The 19,700-nt window shown below is 38.7% G+C and overlaps 1 long non-coding RNA gene across 1 annotated transcript in view; it reads left to right on the top strand.

Moving 5' to 3' along the window:
- LOC148774969 (uncharacterized) overlaps nucleotides 1-19,700 on the top strand; it is a 59,135-nt gene that overhangs the window by 9,056 nt on the left and 30,379 nt on the right. Inside the window, exons 2-3 of the long non-coding RNA XR_016039659.1 lie at nucleotides 11,759-11,843; nucleotides 12,231-12,295. This is a non-coding gene — a long non-coding RNA (uncharacterized LOC148774969). The remainder of the gene's footprint in view (nucleotides 1-11,758; nucleotides 11,844-12,230; nucleotides 12,296-19,700) is intronic.

The following is a 19,700-nucleotide window of genomic DNA, read 5'->3' as shown; positions in this document are numbered from 1 at the left end:
GACTGTAAGGTGCGATTTCTGGCTCTGTGGGAGGTACTAATTGAACATGATTTGTTATTCAGTATGGGCCCATGTTGTCCCTGGTTGAATTTTCCTCCTGTACAGTTGACTGGATTTCTGTTTCATATGGTTTGGAGGCTTTTGAATCATATTTGGAATTTTTTAAACTGAAAGTTGGCCTTTGAAAAAGTCTTTGATAAATGAATTTTTGAAAATCTCTTTCAGGGGTCATTAAACGATTTATTGTAGAGTCATTCTGACTTGTATTTGTATCCTAGCTCTTCCTTTAACAAGTTTTGTGACCTTGGCAGTTTAGTTACTTAATGTCTAGAAATGGGATTAATAATGTGGCTGAGAGGATTAAATTGAACTAGCTAATGCACATAAAGAGCTTGGCACAGAATATAGGAAGCTATTCTGTTATTAATCCTTTCTTTGGCTTTGACCACAGCTAATGTGGCTCTTAGTAAAGGCTTTTAGGTTCTTAGTCATAGATTCTTTTCACTGTTTCTCTTTGAGTTACTTCAGGTTTCAGGGTCAAGTGCAAAATATTAATGACTAATATTCCTCCACTCTTACTTTCCTAGCACTCAAGTGTTCTAGAGTCAGGTTTTCTGATGACTTCTGTAGCTGTCATTACAGGCTCTCTGTCTAGTAAAACCCATCATACTGCAGCATTTCAGATGATCTAGTGGTCTTTGAAAACCTGCAGGAGGCTTAGGCCTACTCATGTGTAATGCCCCTTCTTAAGTTTTTCCTCACATTTGAAGGCTTTGAGTTTTTCTTTGACCATTATCTAGGGTGAGGCTCAGATAACTCTATTAACTTGACCTTTCCCTTAGGCCACAGAAGGCTCAAAGAAATCTCATCTAAAACCCCTTTTTGGGGAAAACAAGATTTAGAAACTGTGGCATTTGCCAGTATTGAAATTTGTGCTTTTTAATGGCTTATTTCGGGCTTCCCTTGTGGTTCAACTGGTAAAGAATCTGCCTGCAGTGTGGGAGACCTGGGTTCGATCTCTGGGTTGGGAAGATCCCCTGGAGAAGGGAAAGGCTACCCACTCCAGTATTCTGGCCTGGAGAATTCCATGGGCTGTATAGTCCATGGGGTCGCAAAGAGTCAGACACGACTGAGCGGCTTTCACTTTACTTTATGGCTTAATTTACCCCCAGCATTGACCAAAATGATTGCTATACCCACGAGTTTTGGAAAGCAATTTGCTTTAAAAGTCCTGTATTAGGATAAAATGTGAATAATTATATTGTATGCATGTTATTTTGCAATGTTTTATAGCAAAAATCAATTTATAAAGGCTTATTTCTGCACACAGATAGCAGGCTTGCATCCAGCTTTCTTACCTATTCTGCTTAGTGCCAACTTGTCTATTTCTCATCGAAGCCAAGTTGATGGCTTTATTCCTGAGGTTTTTAAGCAATTAATTCTCTACTCCATAGGGACTAGTGAAACGCAACTACATTTTGATACAGGGAAGCACAAGGCCTTTGGAATTTATGAATCACAACAATCAAATCTGGAAATAGTCTTGTAGCCCTTTGCCTGAAAACATATTATGGAGAATTCAGTTTATGGTCATTGCTTTTCCCTAGTGCCAGTTTGATTGTAAGTCAGTTAGAAAACTGCTCACGCAGCCATTGTGTGAGAAGACTTATGCTGGCAAAAACTCCAGTGTTACAGACATTTACTATTAAACTGAGCAAACATTTCCGTAAATGTTCAGGGTTTTTTCCCTTCAGAATGGTCCTCAAAGGGCATTTTACACTTGGCCGGTATCCCCACTCGCTCACACATTCATCAGGACTCCCTCAACTAATTGGTGTTAAAGGGACAACGGGGGCATGTTTTCAGTTTTTTGAGGGGAAGGATTTACATTTTTTTGCAAACAGATTTCTTTAGGCTAACCTTAGTGTTCCTTAGAAAATTTGAGATTAATGTGCTAATTTTTATAACTGGACTACCCTAATTTTTAGAATGGAGGAAAGTTTTAAGATATTTGAATTTCTCAATTGGTATAGATGCTCTTATATGCAAGAGTGAATTGCTAGAGAGAGAAATTCAGGTAACTTTATTATAATAGTAACTATCAAATTAAAGTTATTCAAAGTGCTAGGTTCCTACTTCTTCATTTATAAAATAAGACTGATAATGGCACAATCTCAAAGATTATTGTGAAGTTCCAAGGAGATTGTGCACTAGCATTTAACTCAAGGTAACATTTCATGCAAAGATGGGCTCAATAAAGGACAGAAATGGTATGGACCTAACAGAAGCAGAAGATATTAAGAAGAGGTGGCAAGAATATTCAGAAGAACTATACAAAAAAGATCTTTACGACCCAGATAATCACAGTGGTGTGATCACTCACCTAGAGCCAGACATCTTGGAATGTGAAGTCAAGTGGACCGTAGAAAGTATCACTATGAACAAAGCTAGTGGAGGTGATGAAATTCCAGGTGAGCTATTCCAAATCCTAAAAGATGATGCTGTGAAAGTGCTGCACTCAATATGCCAGCAAATTTGGAAAACTCAGCACTGACCACAGGACTGGAAAATGTCAGTTTTCATTCCAGTCCCAAAGAAAGGCAATGCCAAAGAATGCTCAAACTACCGTACAGTTGCACTCATCTCACACACTAGTAAAGTAATGCTCAAAATTCTCCAAGCCAGGCTTCAGCAATACGTGAACCGTGAACTTCCAGATGTTCATGCTGGTGTTAGAAAAGGCAGAGGAACCAGAGATCAAATTGCCAACATCCACTGGATCATCGAAAAGCAAGAGAGTTCCAGAAAAGCATCTATTTCTGCTTTATTGACTATGCCAAAGCCTTTGACTGTGTGGATCACAATAAACTGTGGAAAATTCTGAAAAAGATGGGAATACCAGACCACCTGACCTGCCTCTTGAGAAACCTGTATGCAGGTCAGGAAGCAACAGTTAGAACTGGACATGGAACAACAGATTGGTTCCAAACAGGGAAAGGAGTACGTCAAGGCTGTATATTGTTACCCTGCTTATTTAACTTATATGCAGGGTACATCATGAGAAACGCTGTGCTGGAGGAAGCACAAGCTGGAATCAAGATTGCCAGGAGAAATATCAATAACCTCAGATATGCAGATGACACCACCCTTATGGCAGAAATTGAAGAAGAACTAAAGATCCTCTTGATGAAAGTGAAAGAGGAAAGCAAAAAGCTTGGTAAAGCTCAACATTCAGAAAACTAAGATCATGGCATCCGGTCCCATCATTTCATGGCAAATAGATGGGGAAACTGGAAACGTGACTGACTTTATTTTTGGGGCTCTGAAATCACTGCAGATGGTGATTGCAGCCATGAAATTAAAAGACGCTTACTCCTTGGAAGGAAAGTTATAACCAACCCAGATAGTATATTAAAAAGCAGACATTACTTTGCCAACAAAGGTCTGCCTAGTCAAGGCTATGGTTTTTCCAGTGGTCATGTATGGATGTGAGAGTTAGACTATAAAGAAAGCTGAGCGCAGAATTGATGCTTTTGAACTGTGGTGTTGGAGAAGACTCTTGAGAGTCCCTTGGATTGCAAGGAGATCCAAACAGTCCATCCTAAAGGAGATCAGTCTTGGGTGTTCATTGGAAGAGCTGATGTTGAAGCTGAAGCTCCAGTATTTTGGCCACCTGATGCGAAGAGCTGACTCATTTGAAAAGACCCTGATGTTGGGAAAGATTGAGGGCAGGAGGAGAAGGGGACAGCAGAGGATGAGATGGTTGGATGGCATCACTGACTCGATGGACATGAGTTTGGGTAAACTCTGGGAGTTGGTGATGGACAGGGAGGCCTGATGTGCTGCGGTTCATGGGGTTGCAAAGAGTCGGAGACAACTGAGCGACTGAACTGAACTGAATTAATTGCATTGTAAGTGGGTGAATGAGCATTTGTTCCTCCTGAGCTTGTGAGATAGGAGGTGTATTGTTTCTTGAACTTAGCAGGTGAGGAAGCTAAAGCTAAAGCTCCCAGAGGATCAACAGGGACTTTTAAAGTCTTCTGGCTGATGTATGATTGAGAGTGGGACTTCATTCTGAGATTCTTAACTTCTAGTTCAGTGCTCTTACACTACCTGAAGGTCCAGGGGGAATTAATTGAGTGGATTACATGACACAGATTTAAGCAGTGATGTTTAGTCCTTACAGTTCATTAGAATCACCTGTAAAACTGTAGTGCCATGTAGATACTTTGGTTCCTCCACTGGAGATTCTGGTGCAGTAGATCTGGTATGGAGCCTGCAATTTGCAGTTACAAACTCCCTTGGTGCTGTCGCCTTGCTATCTCTCCTTCATTCTCTGCATTTTAATATTTTTGGAGTTCCTTCCAGATGTATGTTGAAACTTTTCCTTCTATCCTTTATATCTATAAACTAAAGATTTTAACTTTTATCTATGTTGCATGGTATTTGGTTGCCCATTCATATTTTACTGAAATACTCCAAAAACTTTCTGGAGATGTGGCGTGGGCTTGTCCAAATATGCATCATTGAAGAACGATCAGATGAGGGCCTGACCTTTCTTTCAATACCTTTTCGTTGACTCTTAGTATCAAGAAAATCTAGTTGGATCTTTCCTTTGGAGTGGTTTGTGGTTCCAAAGAAGAATTCTCCGATCTCTTGCCCTAGAGAGATAACCCAGATTCTGACATTATAAGCGAGAAACCTGGGTGTCATAAGCTTTTGCTTAACCTGTTATTTACAGTATAGAACTACTGCCTCCCACTGTGCCTCATGTGTTTGAATGTGTAGTCCTTCATTTTCAATCTGTTTATAAGAATCAATATTCAGGCTTATAGGTGGTAGGAGAACAGGTTTTTGTTTTTTTTTTTAATGAATGCTTTACCAGTGTCTTGCCATGTTTAGAGATACATGATGCATCTAGTTCCCAATTCTTTCTGGGCCTCCACTGTGTGAACCTGTATCCTATTAAACACCCGCCATCCCAGCTCACCACTTGTATACAGTGTTCTGCCTCATCTAGCATCCTCATCTAGTATGTTTTCCAGGTTAGGATTGCAGGTATCAGGGTCTGATGGCTGCAAGAGAGACAGGCATGGAATGTTCTTCTTTCCTTCTTTTTCTTTCTCATGACTGTTCTGCTTCCTAGAATCTTTCCTTCATCTGCTCAGACCTTTGCTTTTCTCCTGGCTTCAGTGCTAGTTCGGAGCAATGCTCCGAGCAATGGGGATCCTGACCATAAAGGGGAACATGAGAAACTCAGAATAAAAGCCTTGCACCTCAGTGCTGTAAGCCTGTTTACCAATTACCTTTCAATCCTACATTCAATCCTCTTAGGAAGGCTTTAAGAACTCTTTTTGGGTGAGTGGATAAATTTTCCTTTTGTGAACTCAGAGAGATCTTAAGATATTTTGGTCTTTCTCATCAGTATTTAAGTATAAAGAAAGGAGAGAGGGCATAGGAAGGGTTTTCTTAAACCTGACTTTGTGCTTACTAGCAATTGAGAAAACTTCTGAAAACCAAACTTATTGGTAAGGCTGACAGATTATTTTGTATTCTCCCAATGACCAGAGTAGAAAGACAGGTCAAAAATTACAAGTGATTAAAAATATATATAAAAGAATGACAAGTGCTGTCTGTAGCAGTGAAGGGAGGCAGGTCAGATTAACCATAGAAAGGCACACTGTGTTCATAAGCCTTCTTTTTGTTCCTTTTTCTTCTCAAATTGTCCCTTTCCTCAGATTCCAAATAACGGAATGATTCAGAGAGGGGCTTCTAGAGCTTAGCTATCTCTTTTTGAATCCTGGCCTTGATGACTTCTAGGTATATAAATGTGAACATGTTTATACAACTGTGTGATGCTGGTACAAGCATAGACAAATAGAACAGAAGCGATTCCAAAACAGAGGTCACTTAAATGATTTTTGCACTTAAAAGTAAAACTGCAATTCAGTATTTAACTCCTATGTATCTTGGTTTTTTCATATGCAGAATAGGAATGACTGTATCCCTGTGGTAGTAATGTGAGGGTTAAATGCATTAAAACAAATGTGCTCAAAGTAGGGCTTGGCATCTAATAAATACTTCATAAGTTTTAGTTACTATTTCTGTTCTCTTTATTTCAGTAAGACTTTCCCTGGTTCCAGGCCTTAATTGGATTGCTTTGAAATTTCACACTATTCTGCATTATTTCTTTTGGAACTTAATACTTCAGTATCTTGCTTTGCTACCAAATTCTTTTACATGCATTAGTGTTATTTCCAGTTCCCTGAGGACGGGCCCAACATAAAATGCATGTACTTGCTTTTCAAGTTCTCATGGCACCCAGCACAGTGTTGAAGGAGGAATTCAGTGTGTGCTCATCACTTCGGGTGTAAGGCCATGCTTGTCAGGTGATCAGCTTTTAACTTTCCAAGACACAAGGTAGGAGGAGTTCTATATTTTTTAGCCCTAATTGACATCAGAAACAGTGCTATTTTTACACTTTTAGTAAATACATTTACATTTTTAGTAAATACATTTACATTTTTAGTAAATTGTCTTGGATATTATGTATTCTTAAGGATAATACCTGACAGAATCTGTCCACAATTAAATACACTGTGAGGAAAAGTAGAATCTCGTTGTTCTTGACCTCCCTTTCACCTCCAGGAGCTCTAAAGAAGACAGGAAAGAGTTTATGATTTTTCTTATTTATGAATGAGTAAACTTTTCTCGTCTATATTGTTCTTTTGGACCTGTTTGGTTTATGGAGCAACCTAAAATTACAAGGGTAATTTTTCTCTCTTCATTTTCTTTTATCTTCCATCTCTACATTACCTACTATCACTTAGAAAATCTGTCTTTTCAAGGTCCTCCTGTCTTCCCAAGAAAGGATATCATGTCTGTTGGTTACCTCGAAGTTGGCATATTGCCTTTCTTCCTGTTTCAAACTAGTCTCATGGTGCTTTCTTTCCCAAGAGACAGCCAAAACTACTGTGCTGAAATGGTCATTTGTAAACACAGTAATTCTCAGGAGGCATAAATTCATATCCTGTTCTCACTGTGTATTTTATTAACTGTTAGAATTATTCTATTGCCAGGCCCTGGCTAGAAACTGATTCAGTGCCCAGTGCTAACAACTGTCTTTAAAGGCTTATGAATAGGATCATAAACACTATTTACATTAGTAGAAACATGTACTTATATTAATATTATTTCCACCACTCACTGCCCTCCTCCTCACCACAACATGTACAAGCAGTTTGTAGTAAATGTATGGCTACTATGCATTTTCCCCATTTTTTGTGTTCACCTGTGGATAAATTTGTTTGTTTAAATTTATTTTTCATAATCAAGTCACTCTTATATCCTGGCCTCCAGTCTTCAAATAGCATGAACTTTCCCAGATTTATGTTCTAAGGTTTTTCTTTTCCTTCTTTTAGACTAGGGTCAAAAATAATAAACCTGGGTTATTATGCAAGGAACCAGGAAGTTAAACTGTTGCTTAATACGCATTAGCAGAAGTTTAACTGCAGTAGGGCCCTGTTGTAGGTTTAATAACATTATGGAACTCTCTTTACTTTAATGGCAAACTTGATGTTCACCTCCCAGGATATTCTGTTTCAGCTTCATATCAAAAACATGTGAAAATGAAAGTTAGAGAGGCAACTAATCTTTGTTTTTCCTCAATTTTACTCAAGAGGGAGACTAGATAGTTGAAAAAGAGATTATTCCTGCTGTTTTAAGATGCAAACTGTATCATGTTGCAACAAATCTGAAAAAGAAGCAATATCCTGCAAAAGTTGATTTGATGGTGACTGGATTTCCACTAAGACTATCTGGTAATGCATGGTGGATATCATTCATATAGCTCAAAGGATCTGTAAATACCGGCCTTGAATTCAGTCCAAGTAGTTTATTCAACATGCCAGACAATATGCTAAGTGATGAAGTCAGAATAATGATGGCAAGAATTGTAGCTGAAAGAGACTGTCTACAAAAGATACATAGCAAAGAAATACAAAACTCATATTTTTGACCTTCAGGTAGGGCTAAGGGACACCAAAGAAAAGTTGTCAATTATATACTTAATTTTTGTCTCAGTCTCATTTTACACACTGCATTTAATTATGCATTTTATATTCCGTGCCCTCAAGACTGATCACAGTATTGAATTGGGCCTGAGAATGCTATTTAAGTCCATGTAACACTGCTGACAAAGAAGTATCGACAAGTCTCCTGTCCTATAGAAGCAGTTTTGAGTAATGCTTAAATGCACTGGATTTGGAGGTACAGTTATACTATTTCTTTGCTATAGGAAATATAGCAAGCATTCTATGAATCTCAACTTCTCTTTCTGTAAAATTTGGTTGATAGTAGTTCTTACATGGTAGTATCAGTGTGAAGATTAAATGAAATAATGCATGATTGTTTAGGATAGTGCCTGGAACACAGTAAGCTCTTTAAATAAACATTAACTATTATTATCCAACCATATTTGTTCTCATGTGACTGTCTTAGCAAGGGTCTCTTTTATTTAACTCTTCCTACTTCTCTGAACATTTTGGTGCTCAAAAAAAGATAAGTTAATAGATTAGTGTTAACAACTGTTACTTTGATTTTGTACCACTGTCTGGTTTGGGTCACTGCTAGTGAAATGACTCAATTCATTTTTTTTATATCCAAGTAAGTCTTTTAAGTGTTCTATTTCAGTCTTTTGATTATAGCAATGTGTTTCCACTAATCCCAGTTTATAACCAAAGACTGTTCTCAGTTATTACATGGGATAAATATGATCAGTGGGCACTAATCTCTCTCTCTTTTTTTTTTTTACATGGTGGCTTCTGTCTCTAATCAAAGAGGACTGGGCTTATACCTAACCATAATGAGGGTAGGCGCGTTTGGATGGTAACATTAGCCTTAGAGCTTGCTATATGATGGACTTTGTTGGGGTCTTTGTAAATGAGAAAGGATTGATTGGGTGAAGCACATGGGTTCTAAAAGGAAAGCCTGGGGCATTTTTTGTGTGTGTTTGGCTCTAATTCCATCCCACACTCCAATATATACACAAAATATGAAGAAGGAGATCCATTTTTAATTTTATTTTGTTAGTGCTTTTTAACTACTATAAACTCTTTCCCAGGAAGCTGTTGTGTCCTTGAAATAAATTTTGCTCCATTAAAATTGAGCCTTCTCTGTGTAAGGTCTCTGATGGCTTTTCTTGCTTTGAATATTCAGTAGAAAGAAACCTTATGATGTCTTTGGCAATATTTTCTCCAGTCTGGATCTAGTTGAGTGAACATTACACTTTTTTTTTTTTTTTCAGAAATCAAAAGTTTCTCATTAAGATCTTTACTTGAAATTCACATAGAGTTTAATAAAGTTTCTAAGTTAAGTTTCATAGCTAATAGTCCATTAAGAGTAAGGAATGATTGACTTGTGTTTTTATTAGCCTTTGGCTGTAAGTAACCTTAAAACACCATCTTGCACATTCAAAATCACCAGGCATGACTGCCCAGTGCTCCACCTAATCTAACCCTTTCTTTTGTTCTCTTGTTAAAATCTTTCAAAATCTCCATTGGAAGAGAGTGTGTCAGAATCTCCTTTACCAGTCTGTTGTAGCATCTAACAATTCATACAATACTTCAGAAGAAAACTGAGTAGTGTTCTTATAAATGTAAATGTTTATTTTGATATTTGCTCAGGTTGAGGCTGTTCCTGTTCTGTTGGCTACCGTATTCATGTGCTAGTTGTTAATCATGGTGCAGATAGCTGACAGTGGGTTGTACACAATAGGAGCTGCACCCAAAGAAGCTGTGCCACAAATCACGTAGCAATAACTTGGAGTCTTTTTCAGGATGGCGACCACGTCAGAATGTTATGCTGTCCCCCGCTCCCTCCTGCAAACATGCATATACAATATACAATACTAGTTTTACCTTTTATCTGTTAATTTAAGAAAATCTATAGTGGATTATGGATTATGAGCTATTATAAGTATAGTAAAGCTTTTTAGTGAGCATGTCTTTTCTTAAACAAAACTGCTCCTTCATACTTTTGAAAAGTAACAACACATATGTGAGAGAAGTTTTTCTGGCTAGGAAATGAAACGTGTCCTGTTTATCATTATGAGTCATTCAGTGAGAGTATTGGTGGTGTGTTAACCCTAAAAATCCTTTATTCGTTATGCATATTTTTGGATCTAATTAAAGATTAAAAAAATGACAAAGAGTGGCAAACATTTCATTTTTTTTTTCACTCTCCTTGCCTGTAGCTCACAAGAAGGGTCTTGTTAAAACATAGCTATCACTAAGACAATAAAGCATAATAAACGTGAGCCTCAGACTATGCTGCCTGTGATTAAATCTGAAAATGTTTATAAATAAAAGCAAAGGGTTTGTACTCTCAAAAAATTTTCTCCACACAAATTTCTTTATGGAGCACTAAAATTTCCTGGTTCATGCATCTTCTTTAACTTAGAAGAAAAAATTCCTGTTCTCTTTAACATATGTCACTCCATGGGGGAATACTTAACAATAAAACAATCCATTGAGAAAAATGTGTTTATAAATGTCTACCATGTGGCTGACAAGAAATCATTGGTTTCTGTCATCCATTTATCTATTGGCCTTAGATCAGTAATGAATGTCAGTTCCTATGGCTACAGAAAGGAATTTTTATATTAATGAACTGCATTTAGACTTAGAAAGTTGACTCAAGTCTATCTAAATAAATTGCTTTTTGATAGATATTTTCCTTTGGATAGATAAAGGCACTGTTGTTTTTTTATATCATTTTAAATTTATGAGGGACAAGCTAATTCTTATCTTTTGGGAGCTGTTGAATATTTTTCTGCCCATATGAAGTGAGATAGGGACGATTCGAGGCAACGCTGACATACTAAACAGGCTTCTCATCCTGTTTCCAGACTGGGTAAAAGACCCATTGAATTAGGAAAGAGCAAGAGCCATTGGAGAGGAAGAGAATTAGATGTCGCATAATAGTCCTGTGCTCAGCTCTCAACATGCCAGTGGGGTTGAGGTTGGGCAGAGGATGCAGTTAACATTTGCCTTGAGATTTTTAGGTTTCCAAGAATAGAGGGACTTGGGCTCCACCTTCCTTTTTGAAAACTTTGGAGATGGTGGTCTCACAGATGTGTCTTGTGTTATCTTTGACAGGTGAGTGGGATAGAGCTGGTAGCTTATATATGTCCCAAATGTCTATTGTAGTGTGGTAGATATCACAAAAGTTAAGAAGAAAGAGAGTTTACCTTGGCCTAGGTTTATTGAAGAAAGTTTATTCTCTTGTTTTAGTAGGTATAGGGAATATATATAATACTATGTTGGCTAGTTAGAATTAATAAAATGCAAATCATTCCCAGAATATGAGCAGTAATATTCTTGACTTCTCCCTTTTTTGCCCACATAGATAATATTGGAAAAAAAAAACCCACCTATTTCTTATTGACTGGAAAATAGAGCAGACAAACCTTTTATTGACCTTTGGGGTACTTTTTCTTTCTTCATTTGTTAACTGACTCCAGATCTGATGGTTAATAATCTTCTTTTTTCTTCCTCCAAAACAAACAAGCTGAGGTAGCGGGAGTCCTGATCAAGTGCTACCTATCTAGCATGTGATGTGCAAGAGCAGTAACAGCCCCAATAGAACAGATTCCAGCTGTTGCATTTTTGAAATAAACTTAAATCCTAATAATCACTGAGATCATGGGGCATAGATATACCTTGAGGGTTTTCTCCCCTATAACCCACATTTCTTCCAGATGTTCCTCAATCTCTAAAAATGCAGAACAGTCATTGATGAGGCGCCACTACCATTAAATTTTGCCCGCCCCAGAAAGTCTCCAGGTAAGAGCCTCCTTACATCCAATTTCCATTCTCAAAGTAAAGTAATAAACCAAATTACAGCAAGCCAGTACAACTCCTCCCTCACTCTTTATCCCACCCAACTTGACCTTACAGGGACCCAGAGAACAATGAAAAAGTTACCATTGAATGAACTGTAAACTGTACCATATGAACTGGAAATAATGACTCTAATGTTTGCCTAAGCCCTTGGGAGATGTTTCTTAGTTTTAATTATTGATCCTTTATAGTAAACTTATGTCCTTCAAAATCACTAGTTATTTATTGGATTTGGAGAATAATGTAGAATTGCATAATATAAAATCTGAATTTAAAATTTATATTATATGGTTATTTATAATTACATCTGGCCCTTTTGTCTTTTCTAAGGTTAACATTTTCTGGCAGTGTATTTTTGGCAAAGTTACAGACTGAGCTGTGACCTTTCACCTTAGGTAAGCAATTATATAACTACTTAATAGTAATCACTTTACCATCTGTAGTCCACACTAATTTAAAAGACACCTGATCCTGAATTCTGGCATGTAGCTCCAAGCTCTGTCTTTCTTTTCCTAGTTCAGCAATGATCAATTCTATTCTGCTGACTGTAACTGTCAGTTTGATGGATGGAAAAGCAAAACACTAAATGTAGCCTCATTTATTCTGAACCAATTAGCTCCACCCAGCTTTGTTTCCATCCTACAGAGCTCGGTTCCCAGATAATCCAGACTTTCATGTTTCTTCATCCCATTTTGGTCCTGCAAATATGTAGACCATTTGTATTAATTTTCCATTGTGAGTTTTTCTAGTCTTGAGTAAGATTCCAATGGGTTCTGGAGGGATAGAATGGCCAAAACCCTTTTTGTGGATATAGATTGCTTTCCCTGTCTCCATGGAGAAATAAGGCTGTCCCTTGACGGGTGTTAAAATAATATATAAGTTCCACCCAGACCTGTATATGAGGAAAGCATTTACTTTTTGTTCCAGCATGTAGCAGGCTTTTACAGCAGAGTAGAAAAATCAATCACATTTTCTAACAGTCCAAACACCTTTTTAATGTATTGCTCATTCCTTGTGTTGAGGAGGGAAGGGGACAGAATAAAGATGCTGGCAATCATAAAGCCTTTTTTCCCCTTTTGATTCCACAGATGTTTTAGCCTAAGAGTCTCCACTGTAAGGCTTAAAAAAAAATACTGTAAACTTCTTGTGATAATTATACATGACGAATCTGAATTCCATCCCCCACCCTCCCTGGTTTTCTCCGTGCTTAATACACTTTCCTGTTCATATTCTGTCTTTGCTTCCATTCCTCCCAGATTTCCATATCATCCCACATCTTTCTATACCAAGGCATCTACTTTGCTGGATTTAAATGATTCAAACTTATCGTCATTGTTGAAATCATCCCTGGGTACTTGGCCTGTGTCTGTGCTTTGTGGGGTATCCTACACTCTTCAGGATAAAGTGTGGGAGGCATGGAGTTTGTGACTTACTGTTTCTGGCATCTCAACTTTATAAACTATATTCATGGGAATTTGAGAACCTGCTCTGGAGTTCACTTTACTATTTAACTACATTATTCTGGAAAATACTTGGAAATGAGCTGTTAGTGCAGGAACATCCTTAATTAATAATCCAGAATGAGTCTGCAGCCAGCCAAGATATAATTATGGAAACATTTGGAAAAATATGTATGGCCTACAAAATGAATTCCTTTGCTTATGTGTGCAAGAAATTATCCATCATATACACACATATTGTCTATCATATATGTGCATATACTATATATGTGTATATATGCTCATGTATATGTTTTATTGGTATTTGTGTTCAGTTCAGTTCAGTTCAGTCGCTCAGTCATGTCCGACTCTTTGCGACCCCATGAATCACAGCACGCCAGGCCTCCCTGTCCATCACCAACTCCCGGAGTTCACTCAAACTCATGTCCATCGAGTCGGTGATGCCATCCAGCCATCTTATTCTCGGTCGTCCCCTTCTCCTCCCACCCCCAATCCTTCCCAGCATCAGAGCCTTTTCCAGTGAGTCAACTCGTCGCATGAGGTGGCCAAAGCATTGGAGTTTCAGCTTTAGCATCAGTCCTTCCAATGAACACCCCGGATTGATCTTTAGAATGAACTGGTTGGATCTCCTTGTAGTCCAAGGGACTCTCAAGAGTCTTCTCCAGTACCACAGTTCAAAAGCATCAATTCTTCAGCGATCAGCTTTCTTCACAGTCCAACTCTCACAGCCATACATGACCACTGGAAAAACCATAGCCTTGACTAGATGGACCTTTGTTGGCAAAGTAATGTCTCTGCTTTTTAAAGCGTATAACTAGGTATACATATACGATAGGTAACACAAATTTTTTCAGTGGTCATGTATGGATGTGAGAGCTGGACCATAAAGAAGGCTGAACACCTAGAAATCGATACCCTTGAATTGTGGGGCTAGACTCTTGAGAGGCTCTTGGACAGCAAGAAGATCAAACCAGTCAATCCTAAAGGAAATCAACCCTGAATATTCAATATCCAAGCTGAAGCTCCAAAACTTTGGCCACCTGTTGTGAAGAGCCAACTTATTGGAAAGGACGCTGATGCTGGGAAAGATTGAAGGGAAAAGGGGATGGCAGAGGATGAGATGGTTGAATGGCATCACTGACTCAATGGACGTGAGTTTGAGCAATTTCTGGGAGACAGTGAAGGACAGGGAAGCCTGGCATGCTGCAGTCCATGGCATTGCAAAGAGTTGGACATGACTTAGCAACTGAACAACAACAATCTATACTATATATCTGGTGTATATGCTATATATGTGTTTATGTACTATATATGTAAATATATGCTATATACTACATTAAGTACATCCTTATACTGCAAGGAGATCCAACCAGTCCATTCTAAAGGAGATCAATCCTGGACGAGTTGACTCACTGGAAAAGACTCTGATGCTGGGAAAGGTTGGGGGCGGGAGGAGAAGGGGATGACGGAGAATGAGATGGCTGGATGGCATCACCGACTCTGTGGACATGAGTTTGAGTGTACTCCGGGAGTTGGTGATGGACAGGGAGGCCTGGCGTGCTGTGATTCATGGGGTCGCGGAGAGTCGGACATGACTGAGCGACTGAACTGAACTGAGTGTAAAGTATTTACTATACATAGTGTAAATAGATAATATACATATAATATAGATAGCTTTTATATCTGTTTATAGGATTAATATAATCTGGTTTTAGGTGTTTCCAGGGAAATGACTGTCTCTTCCCAGGCCAACCTTGAATGTAGGCCTAGTAAATGGTCACTTTAATGGGCTGATTGATTTATTTGTGTGAGCCTGTAAACAGCAATGTCAGGTCCATTATGGAATTTCAAATTCTATCAGTTTGATTTTATTTCTTTAAACTCTAAAGACTTTTTCACATTCCTAAGTGGGCCTAGCATGCTGTGATTCATGGGATCACAAAGAGTTGGACACAACTGAGTGACTGAACTGAACTGAACTGAAGTACCAATTAAAATTTAATATTCCTGGGAACACTTGTCAATTGTAGCCTACTGGACAGGATAGGACACAGAGAGAAAGGGAGTGCGTTGGCAATTAGATAACAACAAAATCCCGGGAACTTGAGTCCAGGGCAGATACCTGAATTTAGCAGTGAGACAGCTGGGGGCAGGGAACAGGGCTCACAGCCGAAAGAGGCGGAAAGGAATTGTCAGATACAAAGTCACCTGCTTAGTTTTGCAGAAGGCTGGTCCAGCTCCTCTTTTGTGTGTAATGGGTGTTCACTCTGTCAAAGAAGTACTTGGATGGTCTCTCGAGGGAGGGAGAGAAATAACTTTGCTTACCAAGTTAACAGCCAGAACCTTCACACACCTAAATAAACAACCTTCCATGCCAAACATCACATTAGTTTATAGGAAGATGTCAGTGGTAGAGCTAAAATATTGCTTTAAAAGATTTCCCGTTGGAGGAGTCTGACAGAGGTGCTGGAGGAGATTCTTGCTGGGCTGGGCTGATAAATGCTGTCTGTTTTTCCCGATGGCTCTGTTGAAGTTGTATTTCTTCAAATACAAGATTTTAATGTTTTCTCGAAAGTAAAATAGCTAGGACTTGACTAAAGTCAAAACTTTTTCTTATCTATTGGATTTTATGGGTTGGTTTAGTGACAGAATCTTTACTTATTCCTTTTAATTTCAGTCTCTGACTCATTGTCAGCCTTTTTTGATGACCAACCTAATTTCTTTTGTTAGCAATCTTTGGTAATTACACCTTTCTCTCAACAGCACTGGTGAGCACCAGGCCGAGTGCTTCTCTTAGCCAGTCTTATCTTGCACTTGCTGTTCAGTGCTGTCCGCTGTCTCTGTGGTTTCCAGTTTCCAGATTTAGTATCTCCTTTTTTATAAACTTGAATTTAAATTTCCTGTTGACATTACATATGATCAGACTAGAGTGGTAGGAGTCAAAAAGCACTTAAGATAATAAAGTGAAAGTCGTTCAGTTGTGTCCGACTCTTTATGACCCCATGGACTATACAGTTCATGGAATTCTCCGGGCGAGAATAGTGGAGTGGGTAGCTGTTCTCTTCTCCAGAGGATCTTCCCAACCTAGGGATCAAACCCAGGTCTCCCACAATGCAGGCAGATCCTTTACCAGCTGAGCCCCTTTTCCCAGTGGTAAGATAATAAAAAGTAACTATTATGAGTCAAATACTCTATAGTTTTATCTCTGTGTATGTGTGTGTGCTTGCTCAGCCATGTCTAACACTTTGTGACTGCATGGACTGTAGCCCGCCAGACCTCTCTGTCCATGGGGTTCTCCAGACAAGAATACTGGAGAGAGTTGCCATTTCCTCCTCCAGGGGATCGATCCAACCCAGGGACTGAACCTGAGTCTCCTGCATTGGCAGGTGGCTTCTTTATGACTGAGTTCCTGAGAAGGTAAGCATGTATGGAATCGCACATATCGTCTTTATGTTCCTAATGCTGAGACACTTTCTTGTGGCTTATAATAAAAGTCCACAAAACAAGGCAGCTAAAATAACTAAACAATACTATAGAGCAGTAATTTTCAAAGAACGATCAAATGACAATCACTGGAAACATAAGAAGTCTTGGGGCTACTGGAGATGGGGGGTTGTTTGAGGGTGGCTTAGTTTGTGGGGCTCTGAGCTCCTTTCTCAATAGTTATACTTTTATTCTGTTTTATGTATCAAGATTCCAAGTAAATCTTTTTCAAACCAGTCCATTGTTTAAAATTTTTTTTCTAAGTTTTTATTTGTTATAATGTTGGAGAAACTTAGTTAGGAATTTGGGATGTCAAAGTCAGAACCACAAGCTTGACTGGACTTCCTGGCAACTTCTGAGGATAAAAAGGCACCATATTTATTTATAGAGTCTCCATTATTTTGTTTAGGGAAAAAGAAAAGGAAGGGAGGGAGAGGAGGAGAGGAAAGAAGGAAGGAGAGGAAGAGCAGACTAACATGTGTGCCTTGTAAGGCACAGCAGGCGTCCCTGGTATTAATTACAGGAGGAATTTATCTTGATTCTTAAATGAGGGACATAGTGGACAGTGATGGTTTCAGGTACAGTTTTACATAAGATGTTGTTGTAATAATTTTTTTAACAACCTTTAATGAAGCATAAAGTGGAGTGGAGTCGCTCAGTCATGTCCGACTCTTTATGAAAGTTATAATGAAAAACATCTATTTCTGCTTCATTGACTATGCCAAAGCCTTTGACTGTGTGGATCACAATAAACTGTGGAACATTCTGAAAGAGATGGGAATACCAGACCACCTGACCTGCCTCTTGAGAAAGCTGTATGCAGGTCAGGAAGCAACAGTTAGAACTGGACATGGAACAACAGACTGGTTCCAAATAGGAAAAGGAGTATGTCAAGGCTGTATATTGTCATCCTGCTTATTTAACTTATATGCAGAGTGCATCATGAGGAACGCTGGGTTGGAAGAAGCACAAGCTGGAATCAAGATTGCTGGGAGAAATATCAATAACCTCAGATATGCAGATGACACTACCTTTATGGCAGAAAGTGAAGAGGAACTCAAAAGCCTCTTGATGAAAGTGAAAGAGGAGAGTGAAAAGGTTGGCTTGAAGCTCAACATTCAGAAAACAAAGATCATGGCATCTGGTCCCATCACTTCATGGGAAATGGATGGAAAAACAGTGGAAACAGTATCAGACTTTATTTTTTTGGGCTCCAAAATCACTGCAGATGCTGATTGCAGCCATGAAATTAGAAGACGCTTGCTCCTTGGAAGGAAAGATATGACCAACCTTGATAGGATATTGAAAAGCAGAGACATTACTTTGCCAACAAAGGTCCGTCTAGTCAAGGCTATGGTTTTTCCTGTGGTCATGTATGGATGTGAGAGTTGGACTGTGAAGAAAGCTGATCGCCGAAGAATTGATGCTTCTGAACTGTGGTGTTGGAGAAGACTCTTGAGAGTCCCTTGGACTGCAAGGAGATCCAACCAGTCCATTCTAAGGGAGATCGATCCTGGGTGTTCATTGGAAGGACTGATGCTGAAGCTGAAACTGCAATACTTTGGCCACCTCATGCGACGAGTTGACTCACTGGAAAAGACTCTGATGCTGGGAAAGGTTGGGGGCAGGAGGAGAAGGGGACGACCGAGAATGAGATGGCTGGATGGCATCACCGACTCTGTGGACATGAGTTTGGGTGAACTCCGGGAGTTGATGATGGACAGGGAGGCCTGGTGTGCTGTGATTCATGGGGTCGCGGAGAGTCGGACATGACTGAGCGACTGAACTGAACTGAATGTTAATTGAAGAGTCCTCTTGAGAGAGGGTAATAAACTAAGGTGTGTAAAGTAGACACAGCAACCTTTCTAGCCTACCTCAGAGCATTGTTGCTGAAAGCTCATATGATATGTGTGAAAAAGTTAGAAACATGTCAGAATTACCTAATATTTAGATACTTATTCATTAAATCACAGATATTTTTGAGTTCAAGCTCTGAGTCTGGTATTATTCTAGGTGTTGGAAATGCTCAGTGTCAACTGTTATAGGCTAAGTTTTATTTGTCTACTTATATCTTTTGAAAATTATATATTTAATCTTGTCACTTTGAGAGATGAGATTCATTACATGAAGAAATTCTTGATCTGTGTTGCTGCAAATGGCATTATTTCATTCTTTTTATGGCTGAGTAATATTCTGTTATATCTATGTGCCACATCTTTATCCATTCCTCTGTCAATGGACATTTAGGTTATTCCATGTCTGGGCTATTTTATGTAGTGCTGCAATGAACATCAGGGTGCCTGCATCCTTTTGGATTATGATTTTCTCTGGATGTATGCCTAGGAGTGGGATCTTTATTTTTAGTTTTATAAGGAACCTACATACTGTTCCCCATAGTAGCTGTACCAGTTTGCATTCCCACCAACAGTGTAGGAGGCTTCCCTTTTCTCCATATCCTCTGCAGAATTTATTGTTTGCAGATATTTTTTTTGATGATGGCCATTCTGACCGATGTGAGGTGATATGTCATCGTACTTTTGATTTTAATTTCTCTAATAATTAATGATGTTGCACATCTTTTCATGTGCTTTTTTTTTTTTTGCCATTTGTAAGTCTTCTATGGTGAATCAATGCACCATGTGACCTAGATGGGAAGGAAATATAAAAAAAGAGTGGATATGTGTATGCATAATTGATTTACTTTGCTGTACAGCAGAAACTAACACAATATTGTAAAGCAACTGTATGCCAATAAAAAGCAAAAAAAAGAAGATTGATTACCTGAATAAATTGAGTGCAGCTTGACAGTTGTACTTTGGGATGCTCTCAGAATATGGAATCATTGAGTGTTCATGCT

The sequence above is a fragment of the Moschus berezovskii genome, chromosome 18 (genome assembly GCF_049115385.1).
Source record: "Moschus berezovskii isolate FMDL1 chromosome 18, NW_MosBer_1.0, whole genome shotgun sequence".
Lineage (NCBI taxonomy): Eukaryota > Metazoa > Chordata > Mammalia > Artiodactyla > Moschidae > Moschus > Moschus berezovskii.
The sequence above is the reverse complement of the archived record's forward strand: the minus strand, read 5'-3'. Positions and strand labels throughout refer to the sequence as shown.